The 18181-nt window shown below is 45.9% G+C and overlaps 1 protein-coding gene across 6 annotated transcripts in view; it reads left to right on the top strand.

Annotated features, from left to right (window-relative positions):
- Positions 1–218: 218 nt before the first annotated feature.
- The window catches only part of MTMR3 (myotubularin related protein 3), a 74591-nt gene continuing 56628 nt past the window's right edge, over positions 219–18181 (top strand). For 5 of the 6 annotated variants that reach the window (XM_084217482.1, XM_084217481.1, XM_084217479.1 and 2 more), the window contains exon 1: positions 219–355. The gene's annotated coding sequence lies outside the window, so the exon portion shown is untranslated. Of the gene's footprint in view, positions 356–992; positions 1037–18181 lie in introns of all 6 variants that reach the window. The other variant, XM_084217478.1, reaches the window with a different exon arrangement.

Here is an 18181-nt window from a genome sequence, read left to right as displayed (position 1 = left end):
ACGATCTTAAACCAATAGATGCTCTTAAACCAGCAGATGATCTTAAACCAGTAGATGATCTTCCAACCTTGGTGGCGCCGCGATTCCGGGATTTCCTGATTCCGTGACCCCACGGTCCCCTCAGCGCGGGCCGGGGGCCGCCCCCCCCCTTTCCTCCCCTCCCCTCAGGGCGGAGGGCGGGAGCGGCGCGCGCCCGGCCCCGCCCCGCGGGGGGAGGAGGGAGGAGGCCGCGCGGCCGCCATGTTGTTGTGTCCGTGAGGCGGCGACGGCGGCCCCGAGCCCGCAGCGACCCCGGCCCCGGCAGGACGCCGCGCCCCGGCACGGGCGGGGGCTCCGCGCCATGCCCTGCCCAGCGGTAAGGACCCGCCGGTGTGCCCCTTGTCCTTCAGCGGGGAGGGCCGGCCCGCCGCGCCGGGGCCTGGCGGAACGCGGCCGCGCTGTCACTGAGGGCCGCACACGCCCCCTCGGTTGCGGGTGAGGGGCGGCGGCGGAGCCGGCACGGCGCCCTCGGCACCGCTCCGCTCCGCTCGGCACGGTGGGCAGGAGGAGGAGAAGGCGGCCCGGCTCCGCGGCCGTGGTGCGGCGGCCTCTCGTCCCCGGGCGAGCGGCGATGCCGGGCGGCCCCGGGCCGGGCCCTGCTCTGCCGGGTTCGGGCGGCCGGGGCAGGGTGGGCTCCCCGGGGCAGAGGGGCTCCCACTGGCCGAGGCCTGTGGGCCTCGCCCGACGCTGCCGCCCCCCGCCCGGCCCGTTGGGGTGGCCGGTCCCCGCCGAGCCCGTCCGGGGATCGTCCCATGCCGCTGGCAGCCGCCGGCCCCTGCTCGGCTGCTCCGGCCGCTGGGGTTGTGGTGTCAGCAGTGTTCAGCAGTGTTCAGCTGCCCTTGTGCGTGCGGCCGAAATTCCTGTTCCTTTTCTAAGTGGGACTTGTTAAGACTTTTTTATTTATATGGTCGTGGGGCTTTAATTACGCCTCTTCCCCGTGTTCCTTTTAACAGTCCCGTTCTTTCGCTGGGATATGAGCAGATGTTGCCCTTCCGCGGTAAGTGCTTTGCCCCCAACGTGGAGTTTAAGTTTGTGCATTGAAGTTGTTCCTGCTCTTGCTCTTATAGAGAATGTTTTCTTGATCAGCAGATGAGACCTGGTGTTTCTTCACAACTTTATACAGGAAACTGATTTCTTTCCTTTCTGTGCACACTTCCCTTACTGTGGGAAGGTTGGGTGTGAGCTTGTAACTCTTGCAGACTTCAGGTCTTGTAGGCACTTTTCTGTGTGCTTCACCTGTTTGTTTTCTTGTGTGATGTAGCCATGTGCAATAAAGCTTTCTTTTAGAAGAAAAGAACTTGGCTAGTGAATCATGTCAGGTAGTGCTGAGTGGAAGCACAGCTTGGCTTTCTGGTGAATATAAAAGCATATTTATATTATTTATAGTATAAAGGCGAGTCTACTGGGAAGGGGTGGCAGTGTACTGACGGAAGGAGCTATGACAGGTTTGTTGTAGTACCTGTCATGCTCTGAGCTTCAGATAAAGAACTGAGATGTCTTTTGTCTGCTGCTAAAGCATGTGGTATTTGGAAATGAACTTTTTTGGTGGAGATGAAGGAGGTTTTATGAAGGAGTGCTTGTAAACTGGAGGGGAGGAGGCTGACATCTGATACCTGCTGTGCTTCAGCTGTTACTGATTACAGTGGGCTTGAGAGATAGAAGTGGTGCTTTCTTTCCTAGCACAGGAAATACTGGGCTGTAAGTGTTGAAACTTTGTGCAGATAAGTGAAGGCGGGGCATGAGGTTCTAAAGTGCTTCAGTGACAAATGGTTCTGTGCCTGCTTTGGAGCTTGGGGAAGGGCAAAGGTGCATCAACAGTGATATATCTCTGCACTGAAAGGTGCTCCTGTCCCACTTCAGCTTATAGGAATGATAAATGGAGAGCCAAGCTGAATTCTCTCACTGCAGTGCTATAGGTGCCTGTCTGGGGTACAGTTAGTATCTATTGCATGAACTGGCTGTACTAGCAATTATTAAAATATCAGTGTTAACCTGTTCAAGGAACAAGCCATGCAACCCACAAATGATACCACAGAAATGGGATAGGTCAGCTTGATAAGCTCTCATTTCATTTTATTTATTTATTTTCCATAAAAATGGCCATCTGCAGCTGGAGGAGACAGAAATGGAGCCTGCCCAGGCTTCTGAAATAGAGGATACAATATTTTATCTCAGATCTCATTCCACCTACGTGCAAGCCAGGATGATGGAGAGAAGTATGTTGTCAGCTTGCAGGAGTAGGAGGAACGTGGCTGTGCAGTGCTTTGCTGGCAAGTAACCTGGAAAAAAGGAGTAACTTAGAAGAAGGGGATCTTTGGGCTGCTGGAGTAACAGGCAGGAGCCTGGCAAGTCTGATGGGACAGGGAATTGTCTCTGTGGAGGAACTGGCTTGGCATCCAGCATGGAGCTTGAGATCATTTCACCTGCACAGCTCAAAGGGCTGTGAAGGCTTTCCTGCTCACGTGGCTTCCTATTGGGAATTGTAGCTGGATACTACAGGATAGGACTCTTCCAGTTGGTGTGGATGGTGTCTTCAGAGCACCTGACTCCAAACAGCCAGATTAGTGCTTATCAAATCCTGTGAACCAGAATGAAACATCCACATACTTAAACATGCATGTGTTTCATAGTAGCTTTCACTGGCTGAATCAAAGTAATGTCGTGTTTCTCTTAAAATAATCTGTTAGATACTGAATTGCCTCAGAAATAACTGCAACTGTTCTGCATTTGTCTCCAGCCTGAGTAGCTGGTGGTGTAAAGATCTGCCTGTGAGATCCCATCTGGGTTTTAAACTCTGAGAAATGAGCTTCATGTCTTGGAACTTCGGCCCTCTTCTAGATATTGGTGCTGTAACTTCTCAGTGCTGTCAGGAAAACTTTAGGGATATCTTGGGTCTCAGTTTGTGCTGTAATTCTTGTGAAAAACGGAATTGTTTAAAGGCAAGTATTTCTTACTTTGTGGTGCTTCAAAATTTCAGGGTGACTGAGTGGTTTGCATGAAAGACCTCAAAGTGAAGTTAGTGACAGACTGAAGACCTTGAAGTGAAGTCAGTGGCAATTGAGGAATTGAAAATATTGGCATTTTGCTGGGACTGTTTACAGCAAAGAGCTGGAGCCCTCAGCTCCTGCTGCTTTCCAGCTTCTACCTTGGATGCCTTAGCCCCGAACATTGCTGTGTGCATTGCAAATGTGTCAGCTGCTTGTGGGATGGGCAGAGGTCACAAACCACAGCCTCCTTTGGTGTCAGCTGGCTGTATTTGCAGGGCAGCTTTAGCAAAACAGCCCCGACTTTGTCCCTTTGCTTTGAGCAGTAGAGAAGCACTGACAGAATGGACTTGATTCCACAGAAGGGTAAACTGGAGCGTGAGTCTCCCCGACATGTTGTTCCCCTCACCTGCTTAATAGTTTCTGGTAGTGGTGTTAGGGAGGTGACCCCCAGCTGGCTGTAGGTTTTCTAGCGGCAATGTGTCATCCCTTAAGGAAGGCCTTGAGTCCATCCCTGCTGCTCAGAGCTACAGGGAGGAACCAGCCTGTAGCAGCAGGGAAGAAATGCAGCATGATCTTGTTGCGAGCCGTGGTATCTCAAAGTTCAGTCTGTTACGAGGTGTCAGGTTGTGCTGCTCTGAGCCTCAGGTGCTCTGTTCTCCTTCAGGAAGTACTAGTGTGCACCTGGAAGTGGGGCTTGGGCCTGCAGAGCCATGCAAAGTGAGCTGAGGGGGAAGGGAGGGAGGGCAAACAGGCAACTTTCTGGAATGTTGGTTGAAATGGAAAAGCTGTTTCTGGAGTCCTGGATGTCCAGCAGGAAGCACTGTTTGTAAAGGCTTCACCTAAAACACAGTTGCTGATGCCTGGCTTTGGTTTGTCTTCTGAAACTTCTCAGACTTGGAATCTTCAGTGAAGTCTGGAAAGCAGCAGTTGTTTTGACACGTGAGTGTGGCTGCAGGTTAAGCTGGTAACTGGATGTGTGGCTTCCTGGGGCAGCTGGATCCTTCAGAGGCACTGTTCCTCCTCATGGGTATTAGTGCTGAAAATAGTTGCAACAAGGTAACCATGGTAAAGTCCATCTGGAAGTTTTTTTGGAATTTGTGTGTTTATATGCATGAGTGAGGCAGCTAATGGCATTGTAATAGCTATCATGATGGTGGTGCAACTCTTACAGGCTCTGATAAGGAAGGGGGAAAAACCTAGGCTCTACAAAAGACTTCCTAAATAGGGTGTTCATGGCCTTCCTTGGGGAAGCTGGATTTCAGAAGACTTGAGCTGGTTGTTCCTTGTTCAGTGATATTGTAACTAAACTTATCCAAGCTGCTGTACTGAATTATTGCCGTTTCTGAAAAATTATTATCTTGAGCAAGACTCCAGTGGAAGTTGATTTTGGAGTAATAAATGCATTATTTTTCTTATTGATTAGGAATGCAGTGAAAAGCTGTAAAGCAGCATTGGTGGGCTGGCTTGGGGGCAGACAGTTGTACAGAACTACTCATGCCAGTAATGAAATGTGTCCTCAGATAGATCCTAAGCAGTATCAACCCCCTTTTTAAAGAGGAATTGAACCAAAATAGTGAATTGTAAATACTTCAGAATGCAACTTTGAAGTTGGGTGTTAGTTGAAGGAGGGCAGAACATCAAAGAAACTGAGGCTTGGAGGAGCCCTGGGAGGTGACAAGCAAAGCAAGTTGTTCTTTGCCTTGCTCAGCACATCTGGCTGTTTGCAGCATTCATTGTGATGGGCTGACAAACCACGATGGAAATGGGGCTGGGCTTGCTGCAGAGAGCTTCATCCCAGGTGCTGATGGAGCTGATACAGTCCCTGGCTTCTGTGGCATTGGTTGTTCACCACCTGATTCTGCAGCATGCAGGGGGTCAGCTGCAAAGTTGATTCTGTATCTGGTGAAGCCTTAGAACTAGTGCTAGATGAGCTTAGCTTGGACAGTTATCCTGTCACCTGTGGAATCAGCTTGAAGCTGGAATGAAATCAGGAACTTGGTGTTAGTCCTTGGCCATTTGGGAAGAGCTGGGCTTTCCAAAGGGCAACCAGAACAGACCAGCCCCTGACTGGGGTGTGTTCTTCAGAGGGAGAGCCGTAACAGGGAATGTTCAAATCTTTGGACTTCTGGGACTGGACAGCAGGGACGGCTGCCATGAGGCTCAGAGCTTCCAGAGCATGGTCTAGAAGGCATGTGGGAAAGACTTGTCTTCTGTTACTTTGATATTTAACTATCTTTTTCCATCCTGTGTGTGTTGATCTCAAACTGTGTGTTCTGTGTTCCCCTCCTTTCGATTTTATTCCAAAAGCTCCTGCATCATCTGCAGAGTGACCTCATCTTGGGTTAATTTCAGAACTGAAGTTATTCTTTACTGGGCCTATCTCGAGCACGTATACCACATTTAACTTCTCAGGTCCTGCTTGGTTTAGCCCTTACTGAGATAAGAACTGAAAAAGACATTTTCCACTGTAATTTCTGCTGCCTACTTTTCAAGTGGGCATCATTGTCCTAGCAGCTTTACTTCCTGGATGTGTTTCTCCCTTGCTGTGAGCGCACCAGGCCCGTGGCTAAGACTTCTACCAAAGGCTCTTGTACCCTATTTTAAGAAAGATTTTCATCAGGGAAAACCAGTGAAAATTATATAAGTCTTTCTTTAACTGAGATTTCTGAAAACAAAGTAGCATGAAATAAATCTCCAGGGTGCCTGTCTGTATGATGAAGTCTTTTGTATATACAAGTCTAATAGTCTCTAAGTATTTTGGATTGTTCTGGTACTCTGAGGTTTAGTTTCTGGAACATGTAATCAGTATGGGGGGAAGTAATACACTTCAGGTTGAATTTGTGGAGGAAAGCTGCTGCATTGCCATAATTCATTCTTTGTAGTTTTTCTTTCGAATACCAGAGATTTGTGCACTGGTATAGACATTATTTATAGAAACACTGGTAGAACAGTTTTGTGTTGCCCTTTTGTGGGCCTCATTTGCTTCTCCAAGTTTGGGACTGCAAACTAGGGCTGTAATCAAAGCATTAATTTTGTGGTGTTACCTGAAAGGACAAATAAAAATAGTTTCTTTTTCCCTGTACCTTTAAAGGAGGGTTTTGACTTCTCTATCAGCCAGGAAAGGGCAGACTCCTGACAAAATGAGACTTGTTTTCTCCAATGCTGCTTTTTCTGCTGGTGGAAGTGCCTGGGGGGAGCTGCTGCCAGGCACCTGAGGGAGGAGAGGGCAGAAATCCTGTCTGTGTAGGTTGACATGGAGTCTGTGAAGACAAGATGCACTTGGTTGGCTTCCTGAGTGTCCTTGGAGAGCAGAGCAAAGGCAGGACTTGCTCCAGGGCATCTCCCCAGCTCACCCTGAGAGCAGCCTCTCACACAGGGCTCATGTGCATCATAGGACTCCCAGGCTCTGTGAGTCTGACTCCTCAGTTCCTCTGAGGTTTGACTGTTCTGGGCAAGTAGGATTCTTATTTTTTGGGGTTTCTGTACAGCAGGATTTCAGAAAACAGATGGAAAATCAGATCTTCCCTTGAGTATCTTCCCTGTCATGCAGAGTTCAGCAGTGTCTAGGTCAAGGGTAGACTACCAGAATACTGATTTTTGATTTTTCAGTTTCTAGGAATAGTAGTTGAAAGTATTGAAGAGTTCAGTGAAACTGAAGGGTGGATTAAAGAAACTGTAACAAGAAGAGTGAGGACATAGAGATTAAGAACAATTTATTTAAACTGTACTGGTGGAACTATGGCTGTGGAGCCTTAATACCTTCCACATCCTACACAAGATGCTATCTGAGTAAAGTAACTTCAGGTTCTTTTGAAGTGAGGCCTCAGTTTTGTACAGGAGATGTCAGAAGGATCCAGTCTAGCAGCTGATCCACCATTTAGTTCTGTCCTGTCACTCTTATGATATCACTGTGTGCATTCAAAATGAGTTTAAGTCCAAGGCTACTCATGGAAGTGGCTGCCATTAGGTCTGGAATTGGTGGAAAGTTTCCTTGGTATTTCTAGACTTGGAATTGGTGGAAAGCATTTCTCTGGGATATCCTATGCAGTAGTTAGGAGGGACCCAGCAGCCTGGCTGCCCCTGTTCTCCCTGGGAGTGGATGAGGACAGGAGGAAGCCAGTGGCTGTGGCTGTCTGATCTCATCTCTTGGAGCCATAATTGACCTAAATGTGTACCTGGGAAAGCTTTGCTTGTTCCATTGCTATCTGCAAGCGTGTGATTGCTGCATGGAAACGTCAACCACAGAGAGATGAGCTGCTGGGAAGTTGTGCTGGTTGATGTATCCTGGTTGGGCTGGAGACCTTTGCTTGGAGACCTTTCCAGACCTAGTGCTGTATGTGCTGCATCTGGAATCTGTCTTGAGTTTTACCTGCATCCGGCCTTTGGTGTCTTCTCCATCTAAAATTACTGTTGTCAAAGCTGACTTCTGCTGTTCTGTGGGTCTCTAAGTTCAGGCTTTTCAAATATTTTGTCTCCTGACAAAGAACAGATGAGCCAAAATTAGAGGCAGTGTGAAGAAAACTCACCTGCCATATCACAGAGTGGCATGGCTTGAAATTTAATGTGAGGACATTTCTCTGAACTCTCTGCAGCCAGGTTGCTGTGGTCTGACAGTAGAAACACCTTTCTTTTGAGTGTTTTGACCTGAGAGCTTTGATTTTTTTTTTATTGTTACATTTGAATTTTCTTTGTTTCCTTTTTATTTGCTTTTGAGAACAAATACTTAGTGTAGCATAGGCATGGTTGAACTTTTGATCCAAGAAACCTGACTAAAATGTCTAAGCAGATTGCACTTCTAGATTATTTTGATTATTTTCCTTTAATAAATGGAAGCTTGAAAGCAAGTGAAGTGTACTTAATGTAAACTTGCAAATTTAGTGCCTTTGCCTGCAGAACTTTTCTTTCCATCTAAACACTGTGCATGGTTTTTTTAAGAGTGGATAAGCTTTCCATCAAATTAATGACTAATCCTTATCAAACAAGTGTTCATCTTTACAATTAGAGAACAGGAATGCTTAATTGTGTGCTGATTGGTGAACATACTAGTCATGAGTAACATTGGAGAATTCAGATTCTTAATTTTCTCTCACTGCTGGTAGCAGGAATTTGCTGTGAACAGGGCATTATATTCTGGTTGGATACCCATTATAATTAAATTATCATCTTTGTCTATGTTCAGTGAACCTTTCTTTGAGTAACTTCCAAAAGAATGCACCTTTTTGCACTTTGGGAAAATCTGAACTCTCTGAGGAAAAAGGAGGAAGATGGAACAAGGTAAATATTTTGAGGTCCGCTCAGCTTTCCTTGTAGGTTTGGCTGGTGGATTATGGTCAAGGCACAGTTGTGTTCTAATGCAGAATACAATAGCTTGCTTGTTTTCTTTTACTTTGGGCTGGAATCTCTTAATCCCTTCAGACTCAAGCATGAGTATCACATGATTTGGAGGTGTTTGGTTAGTGTACTTCACTGCTGCAGAGCATCCCTGTACATAACAGATGAGTAAATTGGGGCTGCACAGAGAAGCCCCATGGAAATTTTCAGTGTTGGAGATCTATGGCCAAGTGTTTAGTATTTTGGGCTGGGTTGTGTTCTGGCAAAGCCATCTGGTCAGTTAGACTTGTCAGTAAGGAAGGAGATCAGATACCTGCTCTAAAATTCCAAATTCATTGTAAAAAGGATTCCAGCTTCAATGTACTGACACTGTACCTGAGTGTTCAGTATCCTACAGTGTTCAAATCATTACAAGGGAATTTGGGGCAAAACCTCCTGGCAGGAAAACTGGTGGTACAGCTAATTGTAGGTCCTTCTTTTAGAATCTGTGACCACATGGGGCATCACTGGATATAGAGCTGTGTAAGTAACACACAGAAACCCTTGTTAAAGTAAACGAATAATAAATATTCATTAACAGTGAGTTTCAAAAAGCAGTAGCTCCCTGTATAGCTGTCTAATGGTACCAATGTGCCTGCTCACCATCATGTTGCTTTCCCCCCCTTCAGTTCTGCAGGCTTTAGAAGCTGGAACCAAAATGCCTTGCACTTGTCAAACTGGAATTTTGGCTTTTAAATGACAGGCTGAATGCTGACACTTGATGAGGGTGACTGCTAAACTCTGACCTGGGGAGAGGACTGGGCAAAGGGCTTTCTGAAATAGCATAGGATTCCCTAAAGTGCTGCAACATGGTAATGAACTGAGGATGGTAAAAACATTCCAGTGAGTTAGAAAATGTTGGTCTTGACTCTTGGTGCTGCTTTTGCAGAATTTGTTCTGTTAAGCCCAAGATCAGGGCAGTGGCTTCAGTCCTTGGTTCTACCTGCAGCTGGAGCCAGCTGCCTCCCAAGGTGTTCCACTCGCATCAGAAGAATTGCAGAGCTAATTGGGCCACTGGAATCGTGGTGACTCTATACTTAGCTCATTACTCCAGGCAAATTATCCTTTCCTTCTCCAGTGTTGACTGGCAGGCTGGAGAGCTGTCTCGCTTTCCATTGCTGGGGCATTCCAACTCCTCTGCAGTGTTCTCATTGTGCAGGCACTTCTTCCTGTGAACTCTTGAAGGGCTGGCAATAACTGAGCAGCACAAGGGTCTAAGGGTGAGAATTTTAGAGTAACTCACTGAGGGGTCAGCAGTGCCAAACCTGCTGTTGTAATCAGCAGGGAGTAGGAAGCAGTCTGGAAACCTGCTTGGTGCTCTGCTTACCCTGTAGAGGGTGGTTGGATTCATCACTGCCGCTGCTGATGCCTGAGCTGGGTGGGTCTGGTGGAGTCAGTCTGGGGAGTTGTGGACAAAGAGTTTTGCTTCATTTGACAAGTGTAAGACTGGTGTAGCAAAGACAATAAGAGCTATTTCTTGCTTTCTCTGTGGAGCGTGGATTTTTACTGAGCTGTTTGCGTACGGTCCCAGTTGTGCTCCCCTCCTTGCAGGGTCACGCCCAGAGAGCAGCCCCATTAAAACTAATGGTGCTGTTGCATCATGTCCCAGCCCGCCGTGGTCCCATTCAGCACTCAGGTATGAAGACTTTTCCTCTTGCATAAGGCACCTTGATTTGCTTGGGTCAGAGAGGAAGCACTTGGCAGCTCCCTAAAGAGTAAGTTACAAGCTGCTGTGCCCTGTAGCTTTTTTTCCCAAACATTAGTATTTCAAGTTATTGTCCAGCTTTCTAAACTGTACCAGTGCCTGAGGCTGGACCACTGCTCACAGAGGTGGAGATTACCTGAGCAGCCCTTGCTGGATGCAGATCCTTTCCTGCTTCTAGCATGCTTCTCTCTCCTAGACCCAAATTATTTGGTATTCAAAGCAGAGACCTAGTAGGGCTAAGCCTCATGTATTTGAACATATTTCAAGATCCCCAGGACTGCAATATGGCTTAATCTACTTTGTCTCCTTTCAATTTCTAAGTATTTATAACTACTGCTACTTTTTTTTTTCCTGGTTCTTCAAACAAAATTCAGCTTTTAGTCTCATTGTCAACCTTTACTGCCACATGACAATCCCAGCAGACCAAGTTGCGTAGTAGTTAAGAAATTATTTTTCTGTAAATATGCTATAGGTCTAGTAATGTATATTGAGTTAAAGTGACTTCTTGAAGGCAAGGAGTGGTCAATTAAAATATGCCTTGTCCAAAGAAATTGGTCTGAACTGACTTGGATCCTGAAAAGGACAAGAAAAGACTGAATGTTTTTGTGCAAGAACTGAGCAGGGGGGCTAGGGAGAATCTGGTTTAGCTTACAGCTTAAAGAAAGGCCTAATGCCAAAACTTGATTAATGTGCTTCAATTCCACCATTTTTATTCTGCCTCTTGCCAAGACAATTAAAGAATTCCATGAGCTGATCTGAATTTCCAGGCTGGGTTTGGAAGGCGATAGCCACTTCTGCAGGTGCAGAGAACACTCCAGTCTCTTCAGGTAGGCTGATGAGTCTTGGTGGTTTCATTGCTGACATATTTGATTTTCAGGAGTCTGGAGATGGGACTGTGGAGCACGTTTGTGGTGCACTTGCAGGTGTAGCCAGCTGGTGTTTTGCTGCTTGTGAAAGGTCAACTTTTTTCGCTTCCATGGATTGATTAACAGTAAACTTTAAACTGGTGTTGCAGCACCTGTTTTCTAGAGCTTCAGAACTCCTGTTTGACTCTGGAAAACTTAGGAGGAAGAACTTAGGTCCCTGTGCGGGGTTGCTGTTCTTAAGATCTGCTTAACTATTTGTAAATAATTAAAATGTGGAAGGTGAAAGAATACCCTGGGGTCAGTTCAGAGAGGGCTTGTGCAGCTGTGTGAAGATAACTTTGGTAGGAGAACCCTATGCATCCATCATGCCTGCAAAAGAAAACACAACCAGAACCTTGACTGAATAGCAATTAGTCAGGTTGTGCCATTGTATTCTCCTCTGGGTCACCCTTTGGTGAATGCTGTTGAAAGACTTGACTTAGCAAAGTTTGTACGTGTTGAAACAAATTTGATGGCTTGAAACTTGTCTGAAGAATCTATTGCTTGTTGGGTGACTCCCAAAGGGCTGTGACCCCTAAAAATCATGACTTGGTTACTTTGATTTTTTTTTTTTTAATAACATTTTAACCAGAACTCAGAGATTAAACAACAAACTGAGAGTTTATTGCTTATAAGAATGTGAAAGAGAAAGTGTGAACCTTCCTGTGGAGCTGGGAATCCATAGATCATGCTGGGTGAGTGACAGCTCAGCTTCCACACGGAATTCAGAGCATCTTTGCCATGTTATAAAAAGCTTGTTGCCTGGTGCTGATCTGTTCCTCCAACACTGAGCTTTTTGTAACCTTTAAACTCCAAGTATAGGATAAGAATTTATCCTGTTAAAACCTGCATCTGTTTGAAGAGTTAACTCCTGCTTGTTCACCTCTGTCCTACATCTCTAGATCTCAGTTATTTAAATACCAAGGTGTGTGTCACTCAAAACCTACCTACCCAGTGAGTTCTTCTTTACCAGAAAAGTAAATGAGACCTGGAGTGAACAAGCAGCTGTGCCTGTCCTCCTGCACCTTGCTCATTCTTCAGTTTTGCTTATGGAACTGCTAAATCAGGATTTAGAAGTTGGTCTGCTGGTGAGTTTTTGTGAAATCCTGGAGATTTCTTGAAATATTTGACATGAGTATCTATCACTTATCTTGAAGTGATATATTTTACATTGTATCTGATGTCAATTGTCATGTGTGCTTTTTGGGGAGGAATGGGGAAAAGTCCTTACTAATGTCTCATCTACACAAAATAGGCTGAGTGAATGCTCTGCCATATGCTGGAATATCTTAAAAATGAAGTAGGTTGGATGGAAGGGTCTGAAGGCTTCAACTCTGAAATAAGGAATGAATCTTTTAGTTTGTCTAGTTAGGTGTGTCCTGCTTTGAAGCCTCACTGAATTTTCAAGTGGAGGAGTAGCAGATTTGTTTGGTGTTACACAGTAGGCTTGAATTATATCCTTTTTTAGTACATTGAGATAGCTTGGTGCAAACCTTCCACAGAACTGGTGCTCTAACTGAGCTGCTGGAGGGGCGTTAAGTTCATCACAATTCCAGTGTTGTTCTTTCTCTTCCTTCCAGTGCTTTAACTCCTTGTCACAAGTGCCAGAGTGACAGTGACAGTGTCTCCTTGCAGGCCCATTTGAGGTGGCTATCTGCAGCTCCACCTGTGTTGTGTCACCTGTTCAGAGTTTAAGGAGCAGTCTTAGCGCTGTGCTTAGCATGGCTACACTGATACTCTGAAGGGGTTTTAACCCTTAACCAGGCTCGCTGCAAGTGAAGCATTTAACAAGTAAATTTGCAGCCCTTTGTTGTGTTTCTGTGGTAAAAGGGTACCTGTGCTGATTGTGCTGGCTTAGAACAGCCTTTACTTGGCACAGAGCTGTGAAGGATTTCAAGTTATCCTTCAAAAATGCAGCTCTGAAACTGTTGTGTATCTGAGGTGTTGCTTCAGATGTACTTGAGAATTATGTAGGAAGTGGAAGCAGATGCATTCCTTTTCCTCAGAGCTTTTATTAATTGTTAACTGAAGTAGTTGAATTGCTGGGTTTTATTTGTGGTAAGATTTGATATGTTGCTTGATAAATGTTCATGTGTTTTTGCACAGATTGTGCTTACTCCTTGTGGTTTTTGGAGTAGTGGGCTGTTGGATTTGTGGATTTAAGATGCTTATGTATTTAATTCAGCAGTGAGAACTAATGCACTGAAACTTCATCCTGGAGAGTTACTTAGTAACGGTGTTTGTCCCTGAGCTGCAAAAAATAATGCAAAGGAAATTAGCAAGGTTGAATGGAAATTGTACAAAACACAAATGTATCTATTTCAGAGCCTCTGCTAGAGATAATAAAGCCTTCAGTGGTTGCGGTGCTCAGACACAGACTCCTCTTTCCCTACAGAATCAGGATTTGCAGTTCTTTGAGTTACATTTGAGCTTGGCTGGAATCAGAGTGATTCCTCTGAGCTCCCCATCAAGCTCCAAGGTGTGATTTCCCCCCAGAGCTCTCCCAGGGAGGGCAGAGCATGGCAGGGTGTGCTGGCTGTGAGTCCCTGCAGAGCACTGGCAGCCCTCTGCCCTGGGATTACGTATCCGGCTGGGAGGTAAGGCCACTCTGCCAGCACACTTAATCTAGTTTTGATTTGTCAGGATCTCAAAGACAGAAACAAAAAGCACTTTGTCCTGGCTGCTGTGGAAGACTGACACTTGAATGGCTCTTTGCATTGTCTATTCAGTGGTGTTGGAGCACTGCTCTGCAGTGAGCACATTGTTGTGTGGCACTCACTCCTCTGGGCAGTTCACAGCTTTCCTGAGCATCTCAGAGCAGCAGCTTCACATGAGCCACTTGTTGAGCAGCTCCAAGGTCAGCCTCGGGAGACTTCCATGGCAACTGGTGGCCCTTCAGCACAGTCAGTCTGTGCCAGGGCTGACTGCTGCCCTCATCACCCCCTGGCTGCTGGAGCTCCTGCCCCTCACTCCAGTGAGAGCACACTGTCACTGGAGATACTTGTTCATCAGTGCTGAAGAAGCTCCAGAAGATCTCTGGAGGTGTGGTGATCTCTCCAGAGAATCATTTATGCTTATTTATCCTTTATTACTGGCATAATCTGACAGAATATTCTGGAAATAGTGCAATCTGTGGTATAGTGTTTTAAAAAATATTATAATAAACCTTTATTCAGAGTTTATCCCAAGTGTCAAGATACAGGAAAAAAGCCTGAGTCTTTACCTCACTGTATAGTTTTCCTGTGGCCATTTTCTGAAGCCGTGATTGTCAGGGCTTTTAATTTTTCATATGTATGAGAGCTGTGTGAGAATTTCCCTAATACTTGCAGGTGATCATGAAGTATTTGGTTTATCTTTACATAGTTGAGCTTGGTTTCCTACTATTTATTCCATGCTGTTTAGGTTTCTGTTTGCATTTACCTCAGTTAAACAATAATAATTAACTCAAAGATTGAACTGATGCAGTTATCATATTGGGAGAACAAACTAGTAACTATAATGCAATAAGCAGTATTGCAACTTCCTGGTAATGAAAATTCCAGTAGCAGAGTACTTGATTTAATTTTTAAGCTTTGAGAAAATAGTGGTTGTGATAAAATGATTTTATAACTGACTTTCACTTAGGCAGCTGCTTAATGCTAGGAAGAAGCTTGGGGTGTGAGGAAGAGCTGTGGTGGCTTTGTTAATAGAGGGAATGTCTGAGCTCTTGTTCACATTTGAACCCCTGTAGTGTGCAGCTATATTTTTAAATAACTGATGCTTCCCCAGACAGTCTGCATGACATTGTTTACTCCCTTCTAGTGAGTCCTAAGTGCTTTTAAGCTGGAAACTGTGGAGCTAAAGGCACTTAGATATTGCTGCCCTCTTCTCCCACCAGACCATGCAGCTGAATCAAGTGTGTGTCTGTCTTCTGAAGTGTGTGGTGAAAATAGGTAAGAGCTCACTGAGGGATAGAATGGGACTGCTGAAAAGAGGCAATAGCTGACACAAAATCTGCCTGTTGGTGAGGAGAATCCGCCTGAAGGTCCCAGGGGCAGTGTTTGTATGCAGTTGCTGTGGACATGGCGCTGAGGATGCTTCCAGGAGAGACCGATCTCTCTTGGCTGTGCATGGCTTTTGCAGTTTCCTTGGCAGGAGAGCCTGGTTAACCAGCCCAGCTGTAGGAGGAGCACAGCTGCAGCCTCTGAAGGGCCTGCTGAGCAGCCCTGAGGAACTTGGATATGTTGTGTAAGGACAGCTCTGACTCAGTGGGGAATGCAAGCACGTGGTTCAGCTTCAGTATCAGTGTACAAGCCAGAATGAGAGCTCCCAGCCTCAGCAGTGAGGGCATCAGTTCAATCCCATTGCCCTCTTAGGTGGCATCACACCTTGGAGACGTGGTTCCTACCTCCTTCTGTGTTGCTGTGCACTGATTGTTGGGTGTTGAGGCAGCTGTGCTCTGCTGAGGGCTGAGTGGGCACTGCCTGCTGGGGGAGCACCTCGGGCTGGCTCAGAGGCTCAGCCATTCCTGCACACAGATGCTCCTCACAGGGCCATGCTGCTCCATACCAGCTCAGAAGCTTCTCACATGACAGAAGGTTACTCCAAAGTCAACTTTTTGTAATTTCTTGCTGAATTTTCTTCGGTTTTACAGATATTGCCATGAGATTTATATCTTAAGTATTGGTATTTTGCGCAGTTATTGAAGAATTGAAGTTGAATGCTTGTGGAACAACAGTGGGTTTGCAGGCCGGGATATATTAACAGTATCATGGAATTGAACTATAGTATTAACAGAGCCATTCTAAATATACTGCAGATTTGCACTCCTGACAGGGATTGTGATGCCAGGCCTGGACTATGAATACATCCTCCATGTGCACACTCATGTGAGAATGACAGGACAGCACGTGCTAGGTTTGAAGATAATGTTTCTTTCCATTTGATAAGGAGCGTGGCAGGATTGTCCTTTGCTTCTGAGTGTTACACAGACTCTGTGCTCTGGGGCTGTCCAGGAGTGAGTGCAAGCAGCAGGGTATGGGAAAATCTTTCCCTGGAATGAGGATTTCTGCAGTCCATGCAGAGAAATCTGCTTCTGTTGAGCCTTTCATTGGCTATGACATGTCAGGGAGATAGTTCTGATTTTCTGTTTGCATGAGAAGTCCATTATCTAGCTTTGGTCTCCCAGGCCTTCCAGTTTTTCTTCTTGCTTAGTTTTTTACCTAGCTTGTGTAGTAATTTATTCCTCATTGGGCAGGTTGTCAGAGGGGAACATCTGGTAAATAATATTTGTAGGCTCCGTAATGAATTGGTGTGAGCCGTTCAAATGTCTGCTGCTTTCTTACTCCTGACTGCTCCTCCTAGTGTGAAGGAAGTATGGGGGTGTTCTGGACAGGAAGGAACATGTGTCCTGAGAGCCAAACTATCCAAAGGACACTGCCAGGCATAGGTGCCCTGATAGCAGTGAGGATGGACTTCACAGTGGGGAAATCAATAAAATACCAGCTCTGAACACCTTCTGAAGCTGCTTGGTCTTTTAAACATGCAAGGTACTCTAGAGCTAGTTTGTTATTGCAGGCAGATGGTGACCTGAAGGACACTTTGGTCTTTCTTGGAGTTGTTCTCCTCCCTAGCTGCCCTAGCAGGAGATGTTTTCCACAGAGGAGTAAACATTTACTTGTAGCCACAAAGCATCAAGTTCTATAGTGAAAAGTGTTAGTTGAACTAAAAGTGGGAGTGAGGCAGCCTGGAATGCCAAAAGATGGGATTGCCAATGACTGATGAAGGATCTGTACCTTGCTTTAGACTTCCCTTTCAGTAGGTGTCCTGTGGTTCTGATGGAGTTTAACAGACAGGTTGACTTAGTAGCAGAGACAAACAGTGACTTGCAGTGGGGTTGACACTGTAAAAGAGGGAAATGTGAAGAGCTGACATGCTCTTACTGCCTTGATTCCCATACCTGTGCAAGGCCTGGACATTAAATGTGGGCTGCAAGAAACCTCTCGCTTCTGTGGGAGCAGAGTGACAGACTCCAGTTCCTCACTCCTGCTGCTTGAATTCCTGATCTCTCCTGGAGCAGCTTTGCTCTTGAGCTGTCAGAGCAGCCTGCAGCCTTGCTCTGGGAACAGCACTGCTGTAGCAGTTGAGTGAGCAGTGGAAGCCTGAGTACCACTGGCTGTTTCTCAAGTCTGACATCACATCCAAGAATTAGATGGCTCTCTCTCACCATGGGGATAATGAAATAATTCCTACTGTGTTATTCATTAACTCACATTTCATTCAGTGGCTCCTAAGAGGATAACGAGTACATTAGAGGTGAACTTGCATAAGACTTCTGACATCCTTTTGATAAGTTAAGTAAGAGTTAAAGCTGTGGCAGACAAAGCGTGGCACTGGGGCCTCACTGAGGCAGGTGGCCTGTGCTGTGTTACACAAACTGACTTGTGAGCTAATTTAGTGGCTTTTTTTTGTCAATGGTTTCAAGAAAACAGCCTGCTCTAAAGTTCTGCAGCAATAACTGGTGTCCAGATGAGCTGGGCTTCCTGGTGCCATTGGCCCTGGCTGCTGCTGAAGCTCCCATGCCAACTGGGAGTGCTGGTCTGTTCTGAAGGCTTGCCAGGGGTTTGTCTGTGCTGTGCAATTGAGCCAATAAACTAATATAAATAAAGATTAGGCTGTTTGTGGGAGGAATGATGATTGGATATTCAGGTGTCTAACAATCTGTCTGATCTTTTGAGTATTGTTGTGAGTGTGCTGACATCAGTAGTTCATCCCCACAGGTAATAACTGAGGTAATTCTAAACAGGCTGCAGTAGGATGGGACACCTGCAGAAATCCAGATTTTCCAGGTGGCCCAATAAGATTTTAAATTACCTGGTATTTGTAGAAGCACTGGGTGAGGTGGCTTTATCTGGGAAGAAGTTGTAGGTGATGGTCTGGTGAGTCAGGCTGGTGCCATCCTGGAGAGGCAGGTGTGTCCCTGCCTGCTTGTGGATTGTGGTCCTGGCTAGGAAGTTGCTGGGAACCTTTCCAGGTGGGTGTAGAGTTATGGTTTGGGTGCTGAGTACACAACTCCAGGCCTGAGTGCTCGACTCTGCTGCTCAGACCCCTGGTAATGGAGTTGTATTTCCCAAACATGGAGCAGGAATACTATAAAAGTTGGGAGTATTCAGAAAACTGAACTCTGGACATCTGTT

The sequence above is a fragment of the Fringilla coelebs genome (assembly GCF_963513975.1).
Source record: "Fringilla coelebs genome assembly, chromosome: 17".
In the NCBI taxonomy this organism is placed as follows: domain Eukaryota; kingdom Metazoa; phylum Chordata; class Aves; order Passeriformes; family Fringillidae; genus Fringilla; species Fringilla coelebs.
This window is presented reverse-complemented; position numbering and strand designations above follow the sequence as displayed.